We start from the raw sequence: 21,670 nt of genomic DNA, 5'->3' as shown, positions 1-21,670 counted from the left end.
TTTTAATATTGCATAAATGTAGCTAGATTTACTTTATATGTACATTTGGAGTGCTTAATATGATTTATTATTTACATGTTTTATTCTGTTTAATCCTCACAAAAACTTACAATGAAGCAAATAACTCAGTGAGGTAAAGGAATTTATCTAAAGTTACACGACTTGTGAGGGAAAAACTGGGGGTTGAGGTGGGCTAACACTGGAACAGTCACAATTAATGACTAAACCGTGGGCCTTTTTAGACACGTTATGTCTATTAATCTTTAGAACAGTTAATGTGGGATTTTGTTATTAGTTTTGCTATTTCAACATTTAAGAGACTTTCTCTGTTGGAAGAATCCTCACCCTCTGAGACTTAGTGAGGGTGTGGTAGCGTTCAAGTTCGGAGGATCTTAACAAAATAGAAGCTCTCTTTCCAGCCTTCCCTGAGCACACCTCCCCGGCCAACCTCCCCCGAGCTTCCCTCCTGACAACCAGCCTCACCAGAGCCTGGCTGAGGATGGGAGCTCTGTCCCTCCTTCCCTGGGATGGTAGCAGTAACAGTGGCTGCTGATGACACTGACAGGGGCATAGGTGGAAGCTGAATGTAAGTTACAATGGCATAAATTTACACGGTTAGAGTTCTGGCAGCAGTGGGAACGGTATTGTCAGCATGATTTTGAGCATTGCTTCTGGCTACTTAGCCTTGAGTCTGGTATTCCAGCACCCCCAATATTTATGTGAGTTACCGAATATTATTTTAATAAACTCAAGACTCAGTTTAGAGTGTTAAAGAGCACAGGCCCAGAACTGCCACTGCCTAGCTGTATGTGACCTTGGGTAAATAACTTAATCCCTGTGTGCTTCAGTTTCCTCGCCTGTGACAGGGAATAATAGAAACGTGGGGATTCAATGATTGTAGTCTTTTGAAGACTCCGTAACAAGCAGAAGGCACTCCGTAATTGTCCACTCTATTATTAGCCTATTTTTCTCGTTAATCAGGCGAAGTCTGTTTCTTACAACTAAGCACCATAACTGATCGTTATTAATATTTCTGGCTTAATGAGCATACAGGCTCAGAAGAGTTACTTAAAGTTATAAGTTTATTAAAAAGAAATGCAAGAATTTTAGAACAAAATTTAGATCTACCTGAACTCAAAACTTAGTTCAGTTCTTTGCAATTTCCTGCTTAATAGAGGATGGCTTAAAATATCCTTATACCAAGCAAATGGAAATGTCCTCATTCAAATGCAGTTGACTGAGAAAGAGAAAAGAGTTTGACTAAAAAATTTTTCTTTAACTCTATTTATTATTATATATAGGAGACCTTCTACCAGATTGAAATTCCAGTCCTCAATTAAACCACAAGAAAAATGTGCCTGTGTATATAAGATATAGCATGAACTCAATAACTTAATAATTCTGTTTATTAAAACTGTCCTGAAGTTAATCCTATTATAGTTATCTAGTGCCCTGGAAGCAGACAAGATTACTAAAACAGAACGTATGTAGGGTTTTCTTTTTACAATTTTTTTTTCTTCCCATCTCATTTTCTTGGCTTCAGAATTCAGTAAACTGGAAAGCTTTACTTTATTTCTGATACTAAATGTGGTAAGGTTAGCAGAAACTCTTGATATAAGGGCTTATCTTTCTCCCTTACTCTCACCAGGCAGAATTTCATCTCTCTTGCTGTGGCTGCAAATAAAAATGTATGTTGCAAACAAAACAGTCAAGCATTTCACATTTGAGCTAAGCTTCTTTTGCCATGCTGGAAAACACTTCATACTTTCATCAAGAAAATCATCAGAAAAAGGGCAATCATTTTCAACCTGATGGTTTCCTTTGTATAAGCCCAACCTCAAATGAATATACTTATCTCTTTAAAATGATGCTATAATTTATTTCCTGTCTCCAAAGCTAAATGTGATGATTTGATAGGACACCTAGGAAATAGCTTTAGATAGTACACATTATAATTGCCTCATTTACCTACTTGTATGCAGAGCCAATCATTAGCACATACACCAAATGTTTTAAAATTATTTCTTTTAGAAATTGGAATGTGGTTCTGTTTTCTGTTCTAAGTTCACATTTTAATTTCAACAGAATACCAAAATATAGCATTTCCGTTTCTATCTAATTGTGTGTAAATATAAATGTTTTAAATGGGTCTGCATATTATTATTTGCAATTTCTCCATGTCATGGGGTATTATTTTCCACTTATAATCACCAGTAAGGCATACATTTGATGATCAAGGTCATAAATTCTCAGCTTATTAAGCCAAGCCAATATAAATTATTTAAGATATTAATTTTTGTTAAGGAACTGCATTTGTGCAATATTTAAGTTATATTCCTTAAAAAGAATCTATTGTCTCTTTTATGACCTTGAAGGATAACTTAGTTGTTTGCAATGTATTTAAAAATATATAAAGCGCTTTTACATTGATTTTCTCATTTAATTCTAGCAACTGTATAAACTGTATATAGAGGGTTTTATTGTTACATGATCAGTTGGGAGGATTCTGAGATGAGAGGTTAAGTTGTATTCCATTACAGGAGGGGCGGGTGGGAGACGGGGGCGGAAGGAGACGGGCAGTAAATGGTAGAGTCGGACAGAATCCATTAGCCTTAAACGCGGATCCAGTGTCCTTATTACAGCCTTTCCTCTCATTCTCTCACTGAGTTCATGGGAGAGTTTGAAAGTGAAATGAGTTGATTTACCTCAGGAAACTTGCTCTGGTTCCTAGCCTTACAGCAGAATGCACGATGCTATGTTTCAAGACCCACAGGAGACAAACCTTTATCCCTGGAACCAAATATAAGGGCGCGCGCACGTGTGTGTGTGTGTGTGTGTGTGTGTGTGTGTGTGTGTGTGTTACCCCCAGCTTTTGTCGTTGGGCCTGACAGGATGGAAGGCAGTGCCCAGTGCTGGCACCATGTACCTGTTCCCTGTCTGGTTGTTAAATGAAAAAGTGACACCTGGACCCGCTTGTGATCTCCTGGATAGGATACTTGACTAAGATCCAGAATGTTTGCCAGAGGCTCAAGGAACTCTCTGGAGTTCTGTGTCACTGCGAAATTCTAACTCTCTGAGTGGAAATTTGCTCATACATAAATGAAGGGCTTGACAGAGACTTTTACGTGTGTTCTGATGATGCTAATTGTTGTGTAGGAGTTACGGAGTCCTAGACAGGGTCTCGTTTTGCCGCAGAGGTTGACCACTCTTTTACCAACTTCATTTCTCAGAGAAGTTTGTTTGTTTGTTTGTTTTTATGTCATGGCCTTCCTGCCTCACCTCAGCAGTGTGGAGATCACTTTGGTGAGCAGTGTTCCTGTGTTTGTGGAGTATCAGAAACGTAAAAGATTCCCATCTGTTTAGGCCACTCTTACTACTTGTATAAACGGAATGCTGCAGGCTAACTTGTATGGCTGGATCTACCTGACTCAGTGAAATAATTTCTGCACGGAAAACTGATAGTTTATTAAAAGGTGGTATTTTAAAAGTGAACTTACGAATCTTGGCACTGCTTTCACGTTAAAATACACGCACACACACACACACACACAACAAAACAATTCTTTCCGTCAACTTAATTTTTGGATGAGTGTTACAATTTTTTGCCATGATTTAAGAAACGTCCACATTAATGCTTATAGCATAAAAGTGTCAGAGAGAATTGTTTTCTTAGGCCTTTGAGGTATGAAGTTGCTTCTGTGCTTTGAATGGCTTAAGTATATAGACTGAGCCCAGGAGCTGAGGAGTTGACTAGGATTTCAAGTTTAACTTTATAAAGAATCTGCTGCTCTGTTGCATAGCAGGTAGATGTAGAGATAATAGTGTTGACTGAAATAAATGCACAACCTTAAAGTTCAGAGTTATGTTTTATTCGGTGGACAATTCTGAGGACTCAGCCCGGGATGACAGCCTCTCAGATCGCTCTGAGGGATTCTCTGAAGAGGGAGGGGAAGAGCTAGGATATATAGGAGCTTTACAACAAAGACCAGGTAGTTGGAACAATAAAAGATTACTTGTTAACTAAAGAAAACCAGATATCTCAAGTTAAAGAGTTTAGTGCTTTTCTATGTATGGGAGGAAGCAAACATTTGGGCTCACTGAATTCATTCCTTTGACAAGCACCTAGCTATCTAGGGCCAGTATCCTGTCCTTTCTTATTCTGAGTCCCCTCAGAGTGCACCGCTGTGAGTGGCTGCAGAGGCTGGGCTGCAGGCTTGTCTTCCCTGGGGGGTGGCGGCCGCCACTGATGACTCGATGGCATCAGCATTCTTTGTTTACTGATACGGTTTGCAGTATCTTTTGTTCACAATAGGGACAGATTTCTTATTCCTGGCAACAGTGGTTTGCTTTACATATCTCTTTATCCATATAAACCAACCAGCATTATATATCCTCAGCCTATTTCCTTCTGGTTCAAAAGTGAATCTTTATATAACAAACATAAAATACCACATTTTAAGTTATATTGGTATTTCCTTTCCACAAAATCTTCGGAAGCAAAATGTATACACCTTTTTCAGAAGGAAAACAGGGACTCAGAAATTGTTTCCCTCCTTAAGAAGGGAAATAGCTTATAGTCAACAAATTGTCTCAATACAATAGCTAGATTTATGGCAACCAAAGACAAAAAGATAAGGAACTTCTAATGACATATAGAACTCATATGTATCTATTATGAAATACTATTAAAATCATTTATGCTTATTTGAAAGTTTGTTTTAAATGATTACCTAAAGTCATGAAATAATAGCTAGCTGTCTAATAGGAAAATTAGTGATGATTTATATATTGATTCCGGTTGGAATATAGAAATCAACAAATATTAGTAGTACATTAATTATGTATAAAACATTGTAAGCTATAAAAGACCCGAAGAAAAATAAGAAATCATTAATAACCTTAAGACATATACAGCCTAATTTTAGAGATAACACAGGAAAAGTCAAATAACACCATACAATCATTAGATAAACGATGTCATGAGAAAGTTAATGAGTACTGTCTGATTTAATTGTATATGTAACAGGAGCTGAGTTCATTCATTGGGGCTGAATGGAACTAGGGATTCTTAGGAAAAAGTGATTTGATCTGCATCTTGAGGGATGGGGAGAATTTGAATAGAAAAAGGGAAGAACCATGGCAATCGTAGCTATACCATTAGAGCTTCTAGAGCACAGAGGTGCTTTTACACAGTAACTTGACGAGATATTATGACAAGTGATCTTATTCCTATTTTAAATGAAGAAAATAGAATTATAAGAACTGAAACTCATATTCTGGTCTTTTGATTTACAGTCTTCTGTTTTTACCTCTACTTTTCTGGAATCTTGAATATGTATTCGTTCTTAATTCTACTATTATTTCATTTTGTTTTAGTTTTGTTTGAGAAGGGATTAGAGAATTAGTGTTTGAATAGCTAACACTTATTCTGCATTATCTTTTTAATATAGATGACTGTGGTATTGTTATTTTTATTTAACGGAAGAGGAAGCTGAAGCCAAAGAAATTAAGGATCAAAATCAGGAATGTAGGAAACTGCAAGGCATTAGACTGTGAATTTTGTCTTAAACAGTTTTATGAAGGAAAAACTTCCAGAAAAGTTGATTGTACAGCTTCTCTTTCACAAATGGCTAATTGTTATCCTTTTGACCTCAAAGAGTTCATGAACCTTTATAAATCTCTAGCATACATGCAGGAACTAATGTAACTAACTAGGAACTCTAATTGCTATTATTATTTAGAAATCAATAAGTAGTTTTTAAGTGCTAGCCTTGTGCCAGATGTCAAGCTCATTGCCGTCCTATCATCAAGAAAATCGAGTTGAATAATTTTTATAATTATTTATCCATATGTTTTGTAATTACTTGGAAATTTTCTTTTCCAAGTAATTAGCTATGTAGTAGGAGAAAAAAAATTTTAAAATAACAAACAATTCTCTCTTACATCATCTAGGAATTCTAAAGGTCAGATTACTAGCTGAGTGTCTGCCTTTCTCCTGGAAAACACAGTGGGTCCCAGAGGAGGATGTGTTAGCGGCTATTGTATACATCTACAGAAAAATACAGGAAAGGCATTTTATGAAATCAATAGCTGGACTCCTTGAAAACCCTAATGAGGGACTAATGAAATTTCCAGGCCTCTCCTCAATCAAAAGAAACAAGGGAAGTGTCACTTTGACATCAAAAACCAGCTTCTACATCCTTGAAGTAGTTTTCTTAAAAAAGAACCCAAAGCAGGAAGTGGAGGAGAAGCTGAGGAGATGGATAACAAAGTTTCTGCAGTATGAGGTGATCAATTTTAACCCCTCCAGGTATTTATGATGCCAGAATTTCATAGCATATTATTTCCCGGATGCTAAGACTTCCATAATGTACTTTTATAATTTCACTTTAAATAATTCATTCATGCTCTAAATTTTTTGTTTCAAACCAACCATTTCTTTCTCTCTCTAATAGAAAACACATTTTCTTCTGTTTGTGGCCACTTCTGCATAGCAATGAACGTTTTCTTCATATGTTTATTTAATCACACGATAAAAAAGGCCCAGTACAAAGTGGACAAGCCGATGAGAACGGCTCTCGTGTCTAAGGATCTTTTTGATCCTCCACTTTTTTTAAGCAGCACAGATTTTGGTACACAGCACCTCAGCTTTCATCCTTTACACCTAACAGGCAAAAGAATAAGAATAGTGTCTCCTTTTGTGGGGTTGTATCAGAATTAGGGGGCAGTATGTGCACACGCCAACTAGAAAAGAGAACTTTTCAATAAAGAATCTTTTATAGTAGGTGTTTCATCTCCTTTTGTGGAAGAGATATGGGTGTGAATAGGAACGTTCCAACAGCCTAAACAGGTTCCTTCCTCTGGATGTTTCAGCAACGCTTCCTGAACTATTTGCCTACAGCAGCAGCTCTCAAACATACTGGTCTCAGGACCTTTTTAATACTCGTAAAAATTATTGAGGATCCCCCAAAAGCTTTTGTGTATGTAGATTATATCTGTCAGTAATTGCATATTACAAATTAAAAGAGAAATATTCATTAAAAATAACATTCTATAGGTGAATATAAATAACATTGTTTTGTGGAAACTGTATTTTCCAAAACAAAGAATAATAATAGCAAGAATAGTGCCTTTACACTCTTATATGTTTTTATGTGTTTATAAATCTTTGTAAACACCTGTTTTTATGGAGGACAGCTAGTTTCTTGTATCTGCTTCTGTATTTCATCTATTGAGAGATAGATTTGTTTGAAATATATGAAGAAAATATGATTACATACAGATTTTCAGTTGGCAAAATAAATCATATTTTAGCAGTCTTTTAAGATAATAGCATACAGTCTTCTCTGCTACCTGACCAATACTTGACAAGTAGTAGTTTTTCAAAGGTTAGCTGCACTGTGACGTCTGATATTATATCAGTCAACTTTTTGAACTCTGTTACGTTAAAATCCATTCGTTTAACTTGTACTTTGAATGACTATTTTATCATGTGTGATTTTGTAAAATTATACATTGTTCATATGAAAAATTTACTGAGTTACACAGATCTGCCTGATGTTGACATATTTCATTATATAATATAAAAAGTTCTTAATATTATCACCAACCTATCAGAAAAGTCTTTCAGTATCAGAAGCTTGTGGTGCTCATAGTGTGAATACAAGTTTTCCAAAATTCTAATTTTTACTTGATAGCTTGAATTTTTTCACTTGCAACAAATGCTATCAGTGTTTTCTTTGCAGTGACAGACTCCATTCATTTTTGAGAAAATATCTGCCAGATATAGATATGTATGTCTAAATAATCGTTGTTTGTCAGCTCGTTGTTCATTCTAGAGAAACGGTGTTCCATGAAAAAACAGCTAGTTCAGCCTGCAACTCAAGCGATCACACTAATGCTTTCACTTGTCCCAGCTATTTACTTGTATGCTTCCAACAGAAGTGTGCTCTATGCATATTCCAGTTTTATCCACAAATATTTTAAAAAATCACATGTTCTCTTGGATGAAGATTTAATAAAAATTAACCCTACTTACTATTTCATCAAGGACATCCTTAAGTGAAACCAGCATTGTTAAAACTTGGGATTGTGTGGTGATGAAGAATACAATGGTACAGAACAAGTGGATGGCACTGCCTTGCTTCGGCCTAGCAGGGCACAGCATTTCACTCATCATTGCTTTTGCATCAGTGGACATGTCAACACAGTAGAATAGGAAAATAATGTCATCATATTATTATGAAAATAGTTTTGAAGCCACTCTTGAAAGTGTCTCAGGAGCCCCTAGATTTATGGCATGAAAAAATTATAACCTCGAACCTTATCATTCTATGTTCATTCAAGGAAGGGTGTGAATTGTACATGAGTTAGACGTTTTCTATTTATACCTACACATAGATATATAATACCCACGTCAATAATAACTCACAAAACTGCATAGCAATTGAAAATTTTATGAGCCTAAATGCAGCTGGCCTTACTTAAGTTTGAATATATCTATTCATTATTTTATTACAATAATTTTCATCTATAAGTAATACTTCCTGAGTTTTTCTCCATAGGTTATCAAAAATACAGAGCAAGGAACTGTTTTCTAAGATATCCATCGCTGTTCACATTAGAGAGCTAAATAAAATATTATTCACTACTAATTAAACATAAATGCTTTAGATACTAACTGAATATCTGGAAGAGCTAAATAATTCCATATAATGACATTCTATTTATTTTTTAGTTGTCAGTGAGGAGTAGGTTGTCCTCACTATGAGATTGTTTCATAATCTCATTTTAATCATTCACTAAACAACTTCTTAAGACTGTGAGCTGGTTGAAGGGAGCGTGGTTAGCAGACAAAGATAAGGTACAACCTCTGTTTACTGCCATGCAGTGTTGGATATAACTTAGGGTGGTAGGTGCTATAATGAAACTAAAATACAAGGAGCTAGGGAAGTACAGAAGTAGAGGAACTTACTCAACTCTGCTTGGGGAATCAGAGAGAGCTGCGTAGAAGAGGATAAACTTGGAGTTGATTCTTAAAAGACAAGTAATTAAAATAATAATAACTACCATTCCACATCTGTGCTAGGCCCTGTTCCAAGTAGCCTACACTTTATGTACAGACTTAGTCCTCATTAATAACCCAATGAGTAAGAACAGTTATCACCCTGGTTTTACAGATGATGAGTCTGAGTCACAAGTGGTTAAAAAAAAAAACCTGCCTACGGTCAAACAGTAAATGAATATTTGAAACCATATTTGAACCCAAGAAGTCCAGCTTCACAGTTTGTGCTTTTGATCACTATGCTGTTCTGCAGTCTCAAACTACATGGACTGTCTGCTCAGTACTGGGACCTGTGTTTTCTACGTTAGCATTCATTGTGCGTGCAGGAGGAAAGGGCATGCTAGGCAAGAGAGATGCAGAGTCTGCTAAGAGGGTGCCATATCCTGCTCTATTTTCACCCTGAAGTAGGAAGCGAGGCCGTCTTCCTTGGGAGATGGAGGTGGGGTGATGACTGATGCTGGACTTGCGTAGATTAAAGTCTGAGAGTAGTCACAGCACCACAAGCAGAAAGGAAATAGCTACTTATACATTTACATTTTTAGTGGTCCAGGTCTACATTGCTGATTTTTTTTTCCCCAGTAGATCTCAGAAACTGAGATATTAAGAAAATATCTGGATTGATCCAAGGTTAGCAATAAAACTGGGTTTTAGGATTTTTTTGAAGGAGTGGCTAAAATCATGGACTTTGGGGTTTCGACTGGATAGATGAAGTCCTGACTGAGAAAACACAGAGCTCTGCTGTTTTGTTTCTGACTTTTCTACCTATGAGAAGGACAGGGAGTCTGGAAATAGCAAAATACCACTGAAACCCAAGATAAATGGGAAGATTTTTATGAGCACATAGAGTTTCCAAAAGAATATATGTTGCCTGTTCCAGAAGAGAAAACGAAATTAGAATCTCATTGCCTGTGTTGAAGTGGCAGTTTTTGTGATGGTAAGCAAATTACTTAAGCTTTGTACCTGCATTTTTCTATCTATAAAGTGAGGATGATAGTTGTAATTTACCTCAGAGTGTTATTATTAGAATTAATTGAGTTAAATCATGAAATGCACAGATCTGTGCTTACCCAGAATAGGAACTTTGTAAGTGCCCACTGTTATTACTAATATTGATATTGTTACTATTATTGTAAACTAAAGGAATAAAGATACAGAATTGCTGGTTGAAGGGTTCACTATATCAACAAAAACTCTAGTTCTGTTCCTTAAGATATTCATTTAGTGTCTGAATACTTCAAAAATTTTTAAGTACATCACACAGGATTCCTGATTTCTGGGATCTCACTCTCTGAGCGAGTTTGTATCAGTAAATTTTAATCTTATATATAATTTATTAGCTGCAACCTCAAAGAGAAATACCATTTTATATTTCTATAATTCTTCAAAGTGTATAAAGGTTTTTCCTGAAATAAAAATAATCAGAAAGCAACACGGTGGACAGGTACTAAGTCTGATGAGACTGCCCAAGAAATCTAATCCAGGTATTTTGGAATCTCTGTTTCATAATCACCAAAATGTCCTACATCCTCAGAAAGTTAGCTGATTAATCCCCCTTTCTCCTGGCCTTCGCTAAAACCTAGTTCTTCCCATACTGGTCAGAAGCTGTTCATTATCCTCCAGGACAATTATGAATGCGTGGATTAACGTGCAGTCTAGTAATGCTTGTGTTTAATCACCTCAATTCTATAATAGCAATAAAATGGGAAAGGATTTTATCTAATTGATTGATTTTTAAAGTTGTGTGAAATAGCTAATGCCCATAACCACAAAGGAGCTAAGACAGAGAACTGGTAGAAAGTGAATAATAACAACAAAACAGCTACTCACTAGTGAATGATTACAGAGTACCAGGTATTAGTAATTTGCATGTACTGACTGGTACTTGTTTATAGGTGGGTACTACTGATTTTTCTCACCTTCAGAATAAGAAAGCTGAGTCTGGGAAAGATTATATAACCACCTAAGGGCACACATCAAGATTTTATAGGAAAGGAAGTGTTGTAATTTTAAAATGTGATGATAAATACATCACTTGGGGATAATCTTCCTGTAGTATGCATTTCTGCTATTATAATGGGACCAAGGCTATGACATATTTTTTGGTTTTACATTAAAATGTAGGTGATACAAAAATCTGAACAAGATTAATAACTTCTATTTTTTAATGGCTTTGTAGTGTCCCAACACAGAAATTTCACTGTCTTTTACTTTGGATAGACTTCTTACTACCACCACCAAGGACTTGAAGCTTCTCTTCTTCGATCAAATCATGAGGGCACATTCCACATGGAGCCTTAAAGACATGCTCGGTTACCGAGACCTATCCCTTGTAGACTGTTTCTGAAGAGATATTCGTAGGTTAGTATAGAACCTCATCACTTTATCAGCCCATTGTTCTTGCAGTATTCTATTCCATGTCCACAGTGGGTAGGCTAGCTCTCCTCTCTTCTGAGAGACTTCTCTACATATATTCCTTGCTGGAGTACAGCCAGTCCATCCTCAATTAGAGGTAAAACTGCTGTCAGCAACTACTCAGACCCAAACTTTGCTTCTCTCATCCTTTGGATCCCTGACAGAATTATTTTATTAGGTTCCTCTCTTTCAAACTTTTCAAATCTATCTGGATAAATTCTCTTCAGGTGCAGCTCCTTATTTCCAAGTTTAGCTGTCATTGCTATGATCATCAAAGAGAAGCCTTTCTTACTGCGTACAACAGAGCTTCAGCCTTGATAAAATCAGACTGCTTTCTGAAATCTAGTTTTCCATATCAGTGCACCACCCTCCAGGAAGTGGAGCTGCCAGTGAAACTAGCTAGGTTGCATATCTTTATATCTGTGCTCACTCGTAGACAGTGTTCATGACCAGCGAGCTGCTTCTGTTTCTTATGTAAACTCAGCACTTTAAATAGTCATTAGATTTCCTAAGCGTGGTAACATAAGTCTGTGACTGTTTAGGAGTTTCTCGTGAATATCTAGACTTTAAACAAAGAAGTTAAAGTAAATAATTTGATTTTTAAATGTACACAATCTCTATTATGGCTAATATCTGATAATTTATGAGGAAATTGTTGGTTCATGTGTGTTATATTTATCCTTTTAGATCATAATTAGAAACTTTAAAATTTCCATTTCTGGAGTTTTTACTCTAGATTAGTTAATATGGTAAGATTAATGGAGAATCCAAACTAATTAATGACTAAAATATAAAATGTATGAAAACTTACAATTATTTAGATACAAAAAGGGTATCTTGTCTATACAAATGAATACATTTTTTGTGTTACCTATTATTTCACTGTGTGATGAAAATATCACAGAATCATATGTGTATCACTTCTCTTAATTAAAGTAATCTAGGCATACAGAAAATGGAGAAATTGAAGCAATAGTTTAGATTAAACCTTCAGCAAACCTTGGCATCTCTTTTCTATCCAGCACAAAATGCACTTCTGACCAACAACCTATATTTTTTAACTTCTTATCAAGTATTCTGGTGTTGTTTAGACATAATATAGTTCAAAAAATTAATTGAACATTTTAGTAAAAACAGTGAAAAGATGATGCTTAATGCAATTCCACTTATCTGTGTGATCCAAATGAATTTTCATGAAGCAGGTTGAGAAATTATAGTATGGAATACGAACTTGGTTTATGACTTGGTTTCATTCATTCTTTATCTTTAATGAAAAAAAAATTAAGATCTGAGTCATGGAGTTAGCTCTCATCCTTAATAAATTAGAGCAGTAGTATGAAGGTATCAGTTAAACAACTGTAAGAAAGCTGAGCCTAGCAACTTTTTTTAGGAGTAAATAGCTCCTTTATGAATTACAGGAGAAAACTCTCACACACAAATCTTACAGAAAACTTTTGAAAGTTGAATTGAGATCACAATAAATTACATTCGTTTGGATCAATATTTTTGTCTAACTTTGAAGTAATATAAAATAACTTCTACCCTTAGGCTTACTAGCTTCAGGAGAAAAAAAAAAGGTACATGCACAAGGCATATCTTTTAGGAAGATTAAAAAAATAGGGTTGTATAAAAGACCCTGGATGATTTATCATTCATTAAGAAAAACAGTGCACTATCTGGCCAGAGATTTCAAATCACCAAGCCGAGTTTTGAGAGGTCTGAAAAATAAAATGCCAACTTAATTAAAACAATAAGTAGATAGGGGGTCAGATAGATAGACAGACAGACAGACAGATAGAAAGTGAGCCTATAAATATAAGCTTAAAATGCAAATACTGGTGATACTTCTTCAATAGCCAAGTGATAACTAGTTAAAAAATATCAGAATGAAGTTGTTTTTGTGGTATCTGAAGGGATTTTTAGATTTCTTCTTTTTTATACGTTTTCAACACAATTATACATTTTAACATAAGTAAAACAAAGTTATCCTGTTATTCTAGATGCTAACCCCATTCCTAAACGGCCCCACTCTCCTGGCCTAAAGAAGAGCAGGTTGTATGGGACGTGGACTGCTATTCATTTGTTCTGCCTTTTTCCTGAATCAAAACTTATAAATGCTGCATAATAAATAGAATTTGCATGGTCACTTGTACCAAAAAATCTTTTGGTTTCCACTAGTCATCAGTCAAATATTCTTCCCCAAGGAACAATTATTTCCAATAATCTCCACTTTTTTTCCTTGTTCAGCCCTGTATTTCCTCAGTCTTTCTTGTAACTTCCGTTATAAAGACAAGAGAAGCTGAAAGATTCCTCCTTCTGATCTATAGAAGACAAGGATTTAGGCTAAATCATTTTCAATATTTCCTAAAGGCATTTGTAGCTGTCTTGAAAATCTAATAGAAGTAGTAATCTTTTTATTTATTTATTTATTGCTAGAATTACATCAACACAGATTGGTTGTCATAATGATAGAAGATCAGATTGACAGTAAAAAGATTGGTCTTTGAAAAAGAAAAAATGAGGAAACAAAATTTAATCAAATAAAGGCATTTTATTAGGTAGACCAGATCTTTCAACATATGGAGTACACATGGGAAAACAAAATAATTAAAGAGTCATTAATGGTAAGAAGTTTGGGAACCACGTATTAAGCTATCTTCCTCTTCCAAAGTGGAAGTGTTAAGAGATGGTGTTTGTAATGCTGAAAGAAGAAAGGAAACTTCAAACATCTGTAACTTCTTTATTTCAACAGGTTTATGGAAAAATTAAGCCTGTGCTATTTATTATATTTTAAAATATTTATTGATATCTCAAATTTGACAAAATCAGGAGAGGGCTTAGTCATTTTGATTATTTTTAAGGAGTCTGAGGCTTTTTGGTTGGTTTGGTATTTCAACTGGATGCATGTGGCATTTTGCAAGTTTTAGATAAGCTGGAAATGTTATTAATCAAATTATCTAAAATGTATTTTATGGAAAGTAAAATATCACACATTTTATACACTTTTTTCAGAAGTCTTGGATATAAGGTCATAAGTCATATCATATATTTTCTTTTACCTTCAAAAAATACAATTAATATGCATAAGTTCTTTCTGACTTAGACTTTTCAATTTTTAATTTTTCAAAAACTAAAATATAGGATAACAATGTTCTTTAACATCTTTATTGAAGTAAAACTGCTTTTCAATGAATTATACATGTTTAAATTGTGAACTTATGTAAGTTTTGCTATATGTATGCTGTCATGAAATTACCACCATAATTAAAATAATAAGTGTACTCTACCACTACCGAAGGTTTTCTCATGCCTGTTTGAGATCCTTCCCTCCTCTGTTTCTTGTGCCCCATTATCCCTGAGCAACCTGACTGGCTTCAAGGCCAGCTACAGAACTTGCAGAACCTAATACAAAATGAAAATATGAGCTCCGTTTCATGTTCAGAAAACAGAAAATTTCCTCTTAAAAGTACAAAGCTTTTTCTTTCCTTCTGCAGTCTCTCTCTTAGCTTGTCATGGTGGCTTTGTTTGGTTGGTTGGTTGGGGTTTTTATTTTTGTTTTTGTTTTTTTTGCTATTTAATATTATTCTAAGTTAAGAAAAATTGAACTTTGAGGGGAGGAGTTCCAGATGGCAGCATAGGAAGTCCCTGAACTCACCTCCTCTTAAGAACACAATAATCTGTAGCCATTTATGGAATAATTTTCTTCTAAAAAGGACATGAGAACTAGGTGAACAGTGACTCCATAATAAAACATAAAAGAGACATGTTGATATGGGAAGAGAGGCAGAGACTTGGTCTTACCCAGAACCCCACCCCAGCCGCTGTGTCCCACAAGCAGGAAGGGATCCCAAAAGTATGGAACTTTGCCTCAAGGAGGGAGTACACTGTGCCTCACATCATGCACCTCAGCCAGATCCAGCCTTGGAAACAGGAGCCTCCCAAATGTCTGGTTTGAAATCAACAGTGATTAAGTCCAAAGGAACCATAGAACTGTAGGGAACAGAGAGCCCACTTTAGAAGAGCTTGTGCACAGACCCACTCACCCTAAGACCTCATGAGAAGGTAACAGTTTGAAAAGCACCTTGATTATGAGTGAGCACAACCCACTTACTAATCCTAAAGTGGCTAAACAGACAGGAACCTGCAGTGACTTTCTCTGGGCACCAAAACGCTGGTGAACACCATTCTTGCAATCTCATTCTAACTCACCAGTAAGGAAGCTGGTGAGCGCCATTTGCGGTGTCTCCCCTCTAGCCTGCCAGCACCAGTGGGTGTGTTCTGAGCTCTGTACAGCCCACACGTTAGCTGTGCCACAACCTGGATGGCAGGCACGCCAGACCCTGCCATCTCCACACAGCAGCCTCGGCCCTGCCACAGCTGGTGAGGGTGTGCGGTTCACATGAGGGATGCCCCCTGAGCACCAGGCTCTGGAGAGGAAGGGAGATTGTGCTTGTGGGCCCCGTGGATCATCTCCTCCACAAAACCACACCTTTCAGACTGGTAGGGGTAGCTGTTTTGACTAATACATAGAGTCAAACACAGAGAGTCAGGCAAAATGAGACAAAGGAGTATGTGTCAAACCAAAGAACAAGACAAATCTGCAGAAAAAGACCTTAATGAAATGAAGATAAACAACCTACCTGATAAAGAGACCAAGGTAATGGTCATAAAGATGCTCTCTGAGCTCTGGAGAAGAATGGATGAACACTGTGAGAACTTCAACAGAGAGACAGAAAATATAAGAAAGGGCCAAACGGAGATTATAAATGAACTAAAATATACACTACAGCAGAATAGATGAAATAGAAGTCATTGATCTCACCCAGACAGACCAGAAAAGTGAAAGGAAAATTTTAAAAACCAAGGATAACCTTAAGGAACCTCTGAGATAACATCAAACAGAATAATATTAGCATTGTAGGGGTCTCAAAGAAAAGGGAGTAAGGAAAGGGCAGAAAATGTATTTGTTAGAATAATGGCTGAAAAATTCCCTAACTTGGGGAAAGAAACCCATATCCAGGCCAGGGAAGCCCAGAAGGTTCCAAAAAAGATGAACACAAAGAGAACACACCAAGATACATTCTAATTAAAGTAATTAAAAATTTAAAAATTAAGGGCAAAGAGAGAATCTTAAAAGCAGTGGAAGAAAAATAACCTGTTATGTATAAAGAAACCACCATACAACTATCAGAAGATTTTTCAGTGGAAATTTTCCAGGCCAGAAGTGGGTAGCATGATAGATTCAAACTGCTGAAAGGGAAAAATTTACAGCCAAGAATACTCCATCCGACAAGGTCATCATTCAGAATTGAAGGAGAGCAAAAGTTTCCCAGACAAGGAAAAACTAAAAGAGCTCATCACCACTAAACTGGCCTTACAAGAAATGTTAAAAAAAAAAAAAAACAACTTCTTTAAGTGGAAAAGAAAAGGCTATAACTAGAAATAAGAAAATATGTGAAAGAAAAAAATCTCCTGGTAAAGTCAAATATATAGTAAAGGTAGTGGATCAACAACTTACAAAGCTAAGATGAAGGTTAAAAAACAAAAGTAGTAAAATAAACTGTAACTACAGTAATTACTTAAGAGATATACAAAATAAAAATGTGTAAATTATGATGCCCAAACATGAAAAGTGGATTGGGGGTGGGTAGTAAAAATGTAGAGCTACAGAATGTGTTCAAGCATTTCATTTATGTCAATGGATGGATCATTCAGACAGATGGTTACCACAAGGTTCACATATAACAATAAATATATTTATATAGATATACATATACATATATGTATATATAGCAGTCTATTTATATATACAATGGAATATTATTCTACTATGAAAAAGAATGAGATCTCACCGTTTGTGACAACATGAATGTATCTAGAGGGTGTTACGCTAAGTGAAGTAAGTCAGAGAGAGATGCAAATACCATATGATTTCACTTATTTGTGGAATCTAAAAAAAAAATCAAATGAATAAATAAAACAAAACAGAAAAAAACTCATAGAAAAAGAGAACAAACTGGTGTTGCCAGAGGGGAGGGGAGGGTGGGAGGACAGGTGACATAAGTGAGGTTCTCTTCATGAACTCTCTCCTCTCTGGTGTTCTGCCCTGTAAACTCTGGGTTGAAAAGAATCCCTATTTTTGTCCTCAAATCAGGAGACCATCAGGCTCTACCTGGGTTTCTTCTCCCTGTGCCATGGCCTGGAAACTTTCTCTAGGCAGTAAGCTAGGGCAATCATAGAGCTTATACCATTTGTTTTCCAGCCCTCAGAGATCACTGACCTTCTTTTTCTGATGTCTAATGTTTTAAATGCCTTTGTTTCATATGTTTCTTTTTTTTTTTTTTTGGTTATTTCAGATAGACAGGTAAATCAGGTCCCTACTACTCCATCTTGACTAGAAAAAGAAATTCAAGCAATCTTTTATTTTTTCTTTTCCGTTATGGTTTATTATGTGATACTGAATATATAGTTCCTTGTGCTATCCAGTAGGAAATTATTTATTTATTTTATATATAGTAGTTTATATCTGTTCATCCCAAACTCCTAATTTATCCCTTCCCCTCCCACTTTCCCCTTTAGTAACCATAAGTTTGTTTTCTCTGCTTGGAGTCTTGTTTGTTTCATAGGTAAGTTCATTTGTGTCATGTTTTAGAGTCCACATGTAAGTGATATCACATGATATTTGTCTTTCTCTTTCTGACTTACTTCACTTAGAATGATAATCTCTAGGTCCATCCATGTTGATGCAAATGGTGTTATACCATATCACATCTTAATCCATTCATCTGTTGATGGACAGTTAGGTTGCTTCCATGTTTTGGCTATTGTAAATAGTGTTGCTGTGAGCATTGGGGTGCATGTATCTTTTCAAGTTATAGTTTTCTCTGGATATATGCCCAGAAGTGGGATTGCTGGATCATCTGGCAACTCTGTGTTTAGTTTTTTTAAAAGAACCTCTATACTGTTCTCCATAGTGGATGCACCAATTTACGTTCCTACCAAACTGTGCAGGCAATCTTGACTTTTTAAAAATTTATAGATAAAATTTTTGTTTCTTCTTAATAAATTTATAGCTGTTTGAAATCATATCTATCATTTCTTAAGCCTGTAAAAATTAACTAACTTATAACATCTAGAAGTTTAAGCTTAATATTTTTACTCTGTGTCTGCTCTTCTTTGTTCAGAGTCCCCTTAAGTCTTATCATTCAGTATAGTTTTCTGACTAAAAGCATGAGATCACTAGAGAGTATGTTAGAAAGGCAGAATCTCAGGCTTCAATCAAAACTACTGAACAAAGTTTTTAACAAGATCTCCAAGTAAAATATGTTAAATTTCAGAAAGTACTGCACTATGGGGTACTTCTTCAGAAGGCACTGAGATCTCATTTTTAGTTCCTTAATGGGAATTCCTAGTCTAAGTTCAGGATCTTAACCTTGTACACCAAAGCACCCCTCTTGGAATCCAGCCATTATGCATTTGCTTTCAAATTCTGACAATTTCTGGCTGTGTAAATTTGAGTAAGGTAATTTCTAGTCTCAGTTTCTTCATCTATCAAGCAGAACTAATAAAATTAATTTCATAGGAATGTTGTAAAATCAAATTAGACATTACATCTAGTATCTGGCATTATATCATAGCTTCTAAAGAAATGGTAATTATGATTATTATTAGTTTATTATCCTGTAAATTTCTGAAAGAAAAGAGTGATGTCAAATTTCTCTGCATTTCCTACAAGTGTTCTAAGAGAGAAGATACTTATTGCCTGATTGATTGATTGTAATGATATTTGAATGCTTCTCTATCTAGGTAATTAAGAAAAAATAGAAGTTAATGAAACTACTTCTAATGTGCAGAGTGTATGACTCACTGAGCAGTCATAATCATTGAAGGAGAAAATAGACTACTTCATTCATGTTTAAGGGCAGAGTATGTTCAACTCATTGATTTTCAATGTTCATCAAGACAACTTCATTATGAAATTAATTTTACCTGCTTCTTATTCTTGTTTCATCTTAAGTAACAAAGCCACTCTGCCTCAGTGAAATTTTTTATTAAATACTCCTGCAAAACTTTAATGAATGTGCAGTGGCCTTCATTGCACTGCCACAATTCACCTTAATTTTATTGTCCAAATTTTTTTTTGAGAAAATGACAATCTAGATAAGAGAGAAAGGAAATTCACCCAACACATCATGATTCAGTGTGTTGCTCTTTATACACAAAGGTGATATGACTGCCCTGTGATTACTATGACTAGTACTAAAGATTTTTTTCCCTTGGCTTCTCTTCTTCCCAATTTTGGTGAAATATTGGAGCTAATCTACTGCAGTCTTTCAGGTTGTCACACTTTAATGATATGCAGCAAGCATTTTTGAGAGATTAATGAAAACTATGCATATATTTTGACCAGGTGGACTGAAAAAATGATTATAGCCATATTAAGATAATAATCTAAATGGCCATTTTGGGGCAGAAAAGAAATTTCTTAAGCATTATTCAAAATCTGTGTACAAAACAGCATATAAGAGATACAAAAATGATTTTAAAATTAATTTAATCATTAAGGTTATTTTCCAAAAGCAAACATTATTATAAAATTATTTTAAGGCTAATATACTTATTTAATTGTAAAAGTATAAAAAATGCATTTCCTAATTGATGTTGGGAATATTTTCTTCCATCCGTGACGCTATCAACTTTGGGAGAAAAAGAGCAAATATAAAATTTATTGTCTTTGGAAGAATCACTTGTCAAAACAATTAGTAACTATCAACTTTTTATTTGAAAACTTGGTCTCCCATAAATGTGAAAAATATGCAGATCCCTTTCCCCGTACTCCCAAATTATTTGCATCTCCTAAGTCAAATTGCTGTTAGGGCTTATGAACTGCTGAGAAATATGAGGCTCTGAATTTGAAGTTCTCCAGATGATAACTAGTAACTAATATGGTGCTTTGTCTTTTATGGGACTGATTGAGACTCTGGAGACCAGCTTTAAAGAGATCCTGGACAAATACCAGAAAGAAGTGTATCCTGGAGAGGGCCAGCCTTTCCTGTCCCTTGGCGGAGACAGTGCTGGGCACCTGGAGAGCAGAGATCCTTCCCCTATGTACCCTAGCAGTAGCACTGGCAAACTTTTTGCCCATATATGTACAGCCCATAAGGCAGTTGTGTCAGTGGGCTGTGGGACTAGTGCCATTGGGCATCTTCCAACAACCAGTTCTCATACTCTGTGGATTCACGAAGGAAAACACCTAGCCACTTAAGGAACCGCAGCAAACTGAATGATCGGTCGGTATCTCTCAATCAGGGTCCAGGTGTTTTAACAGAGGTAATGTGGAATAGAGAGCAGTTAATGATGTATAAAAGCGACGTTGATTAGGCAACTGAAAGGCCAAGGGAGAACTCTGAGATCTCATGGAAGTAGCAACTACAAGGAGCAGGTACTACTTAGAAGGCTGGGGAAAAAGCAGAAAGCTTAGAAATATTAAAACAGAGCTAAAATTAAGACCTCTGAGGAAGGGGTCCTGTTCTACTGATCATGGCATCTTTGATTTGAAAAAGAGGTCGCATGGGGCTGGGACCCTGACTTCTGAGGAAGGGGCATTAGCCGTCTGGTGCTGGAGTATCTGAGGTTTGTGAGAAAGTCTTGTCAGAGCTGGAAAGGTTACAAACGACATTCCATGGCTACTATGTTTTCTGAAAGGTTTTGATATGAGGTTTGCTCTGTTATACATGGTAAGGGATGCCTGCATGTTTAGAGGGATTGCACAACAAGAAAAGAATAACTCACAATTTTATGAATACAAAGTTCAAGAAACTATATCGTTTTAAAATTATATGTGACACTTAGGGGAAAATAACTGAAAGATTAAGGAGCAAAGGGCTCCAATGGGAAAGCCATACTTAATGATCAGCTAAGGTGCATATGCTATTTATAAGGTGACGAGGGCAAAATTGTGAAAAGGAATTTTGCCTTTTCCATTCTCTCTTCATCTATTAATTTCTCTTCTTTGTGAAGTATGTGTACTTACGTGCTACCTGGAACAGTTCAAAGCCGTCAATACAAGTGATATTAATTACTAGATAGTCCACCACTATAAATAATCTGCCTCTCATATCTCTGGGCCTTCAACCTCGACCTTCTCTTTATAGCTCTAGATCAGCAGAAGATTCAGGGACATTGAATAGTGCT

General features: G+C 35.8%; 1 long non-coding RNA gene across 1 annotated transcript in view; it reads left to right on the top strand.

Moving 5' to 3' along the window:
• LOC140685738 (uncharacterized) overlaps positions 1–21,670 on the top strand; it is a 172,027-nt gene that overhangs the window by 138,034 nt on the left and 12,323 nt on the right. The gene's annotated exons all lie outside the window — the stretch shown is intronic.

The sequence above is a fragment of the Vicugna pacos genome, chromosome 2 (assembly GCF_048564905.1).
Source record: "Vicugna pacos chromosome 2, VicPac4, whole genome shotgun sequence".
NCBI classification, from domain to species: Eukaryota; Metazoa; Chordata; class Mammalia; order Artiodactyla; family Camelidae; genus Vicugna; species Vicugna pacos.
The sequence above is the reverse complement of the archived record's forward strand: the minus strand, read 5'-3'. Positions and strand labels throughout refer to the sequence as shown.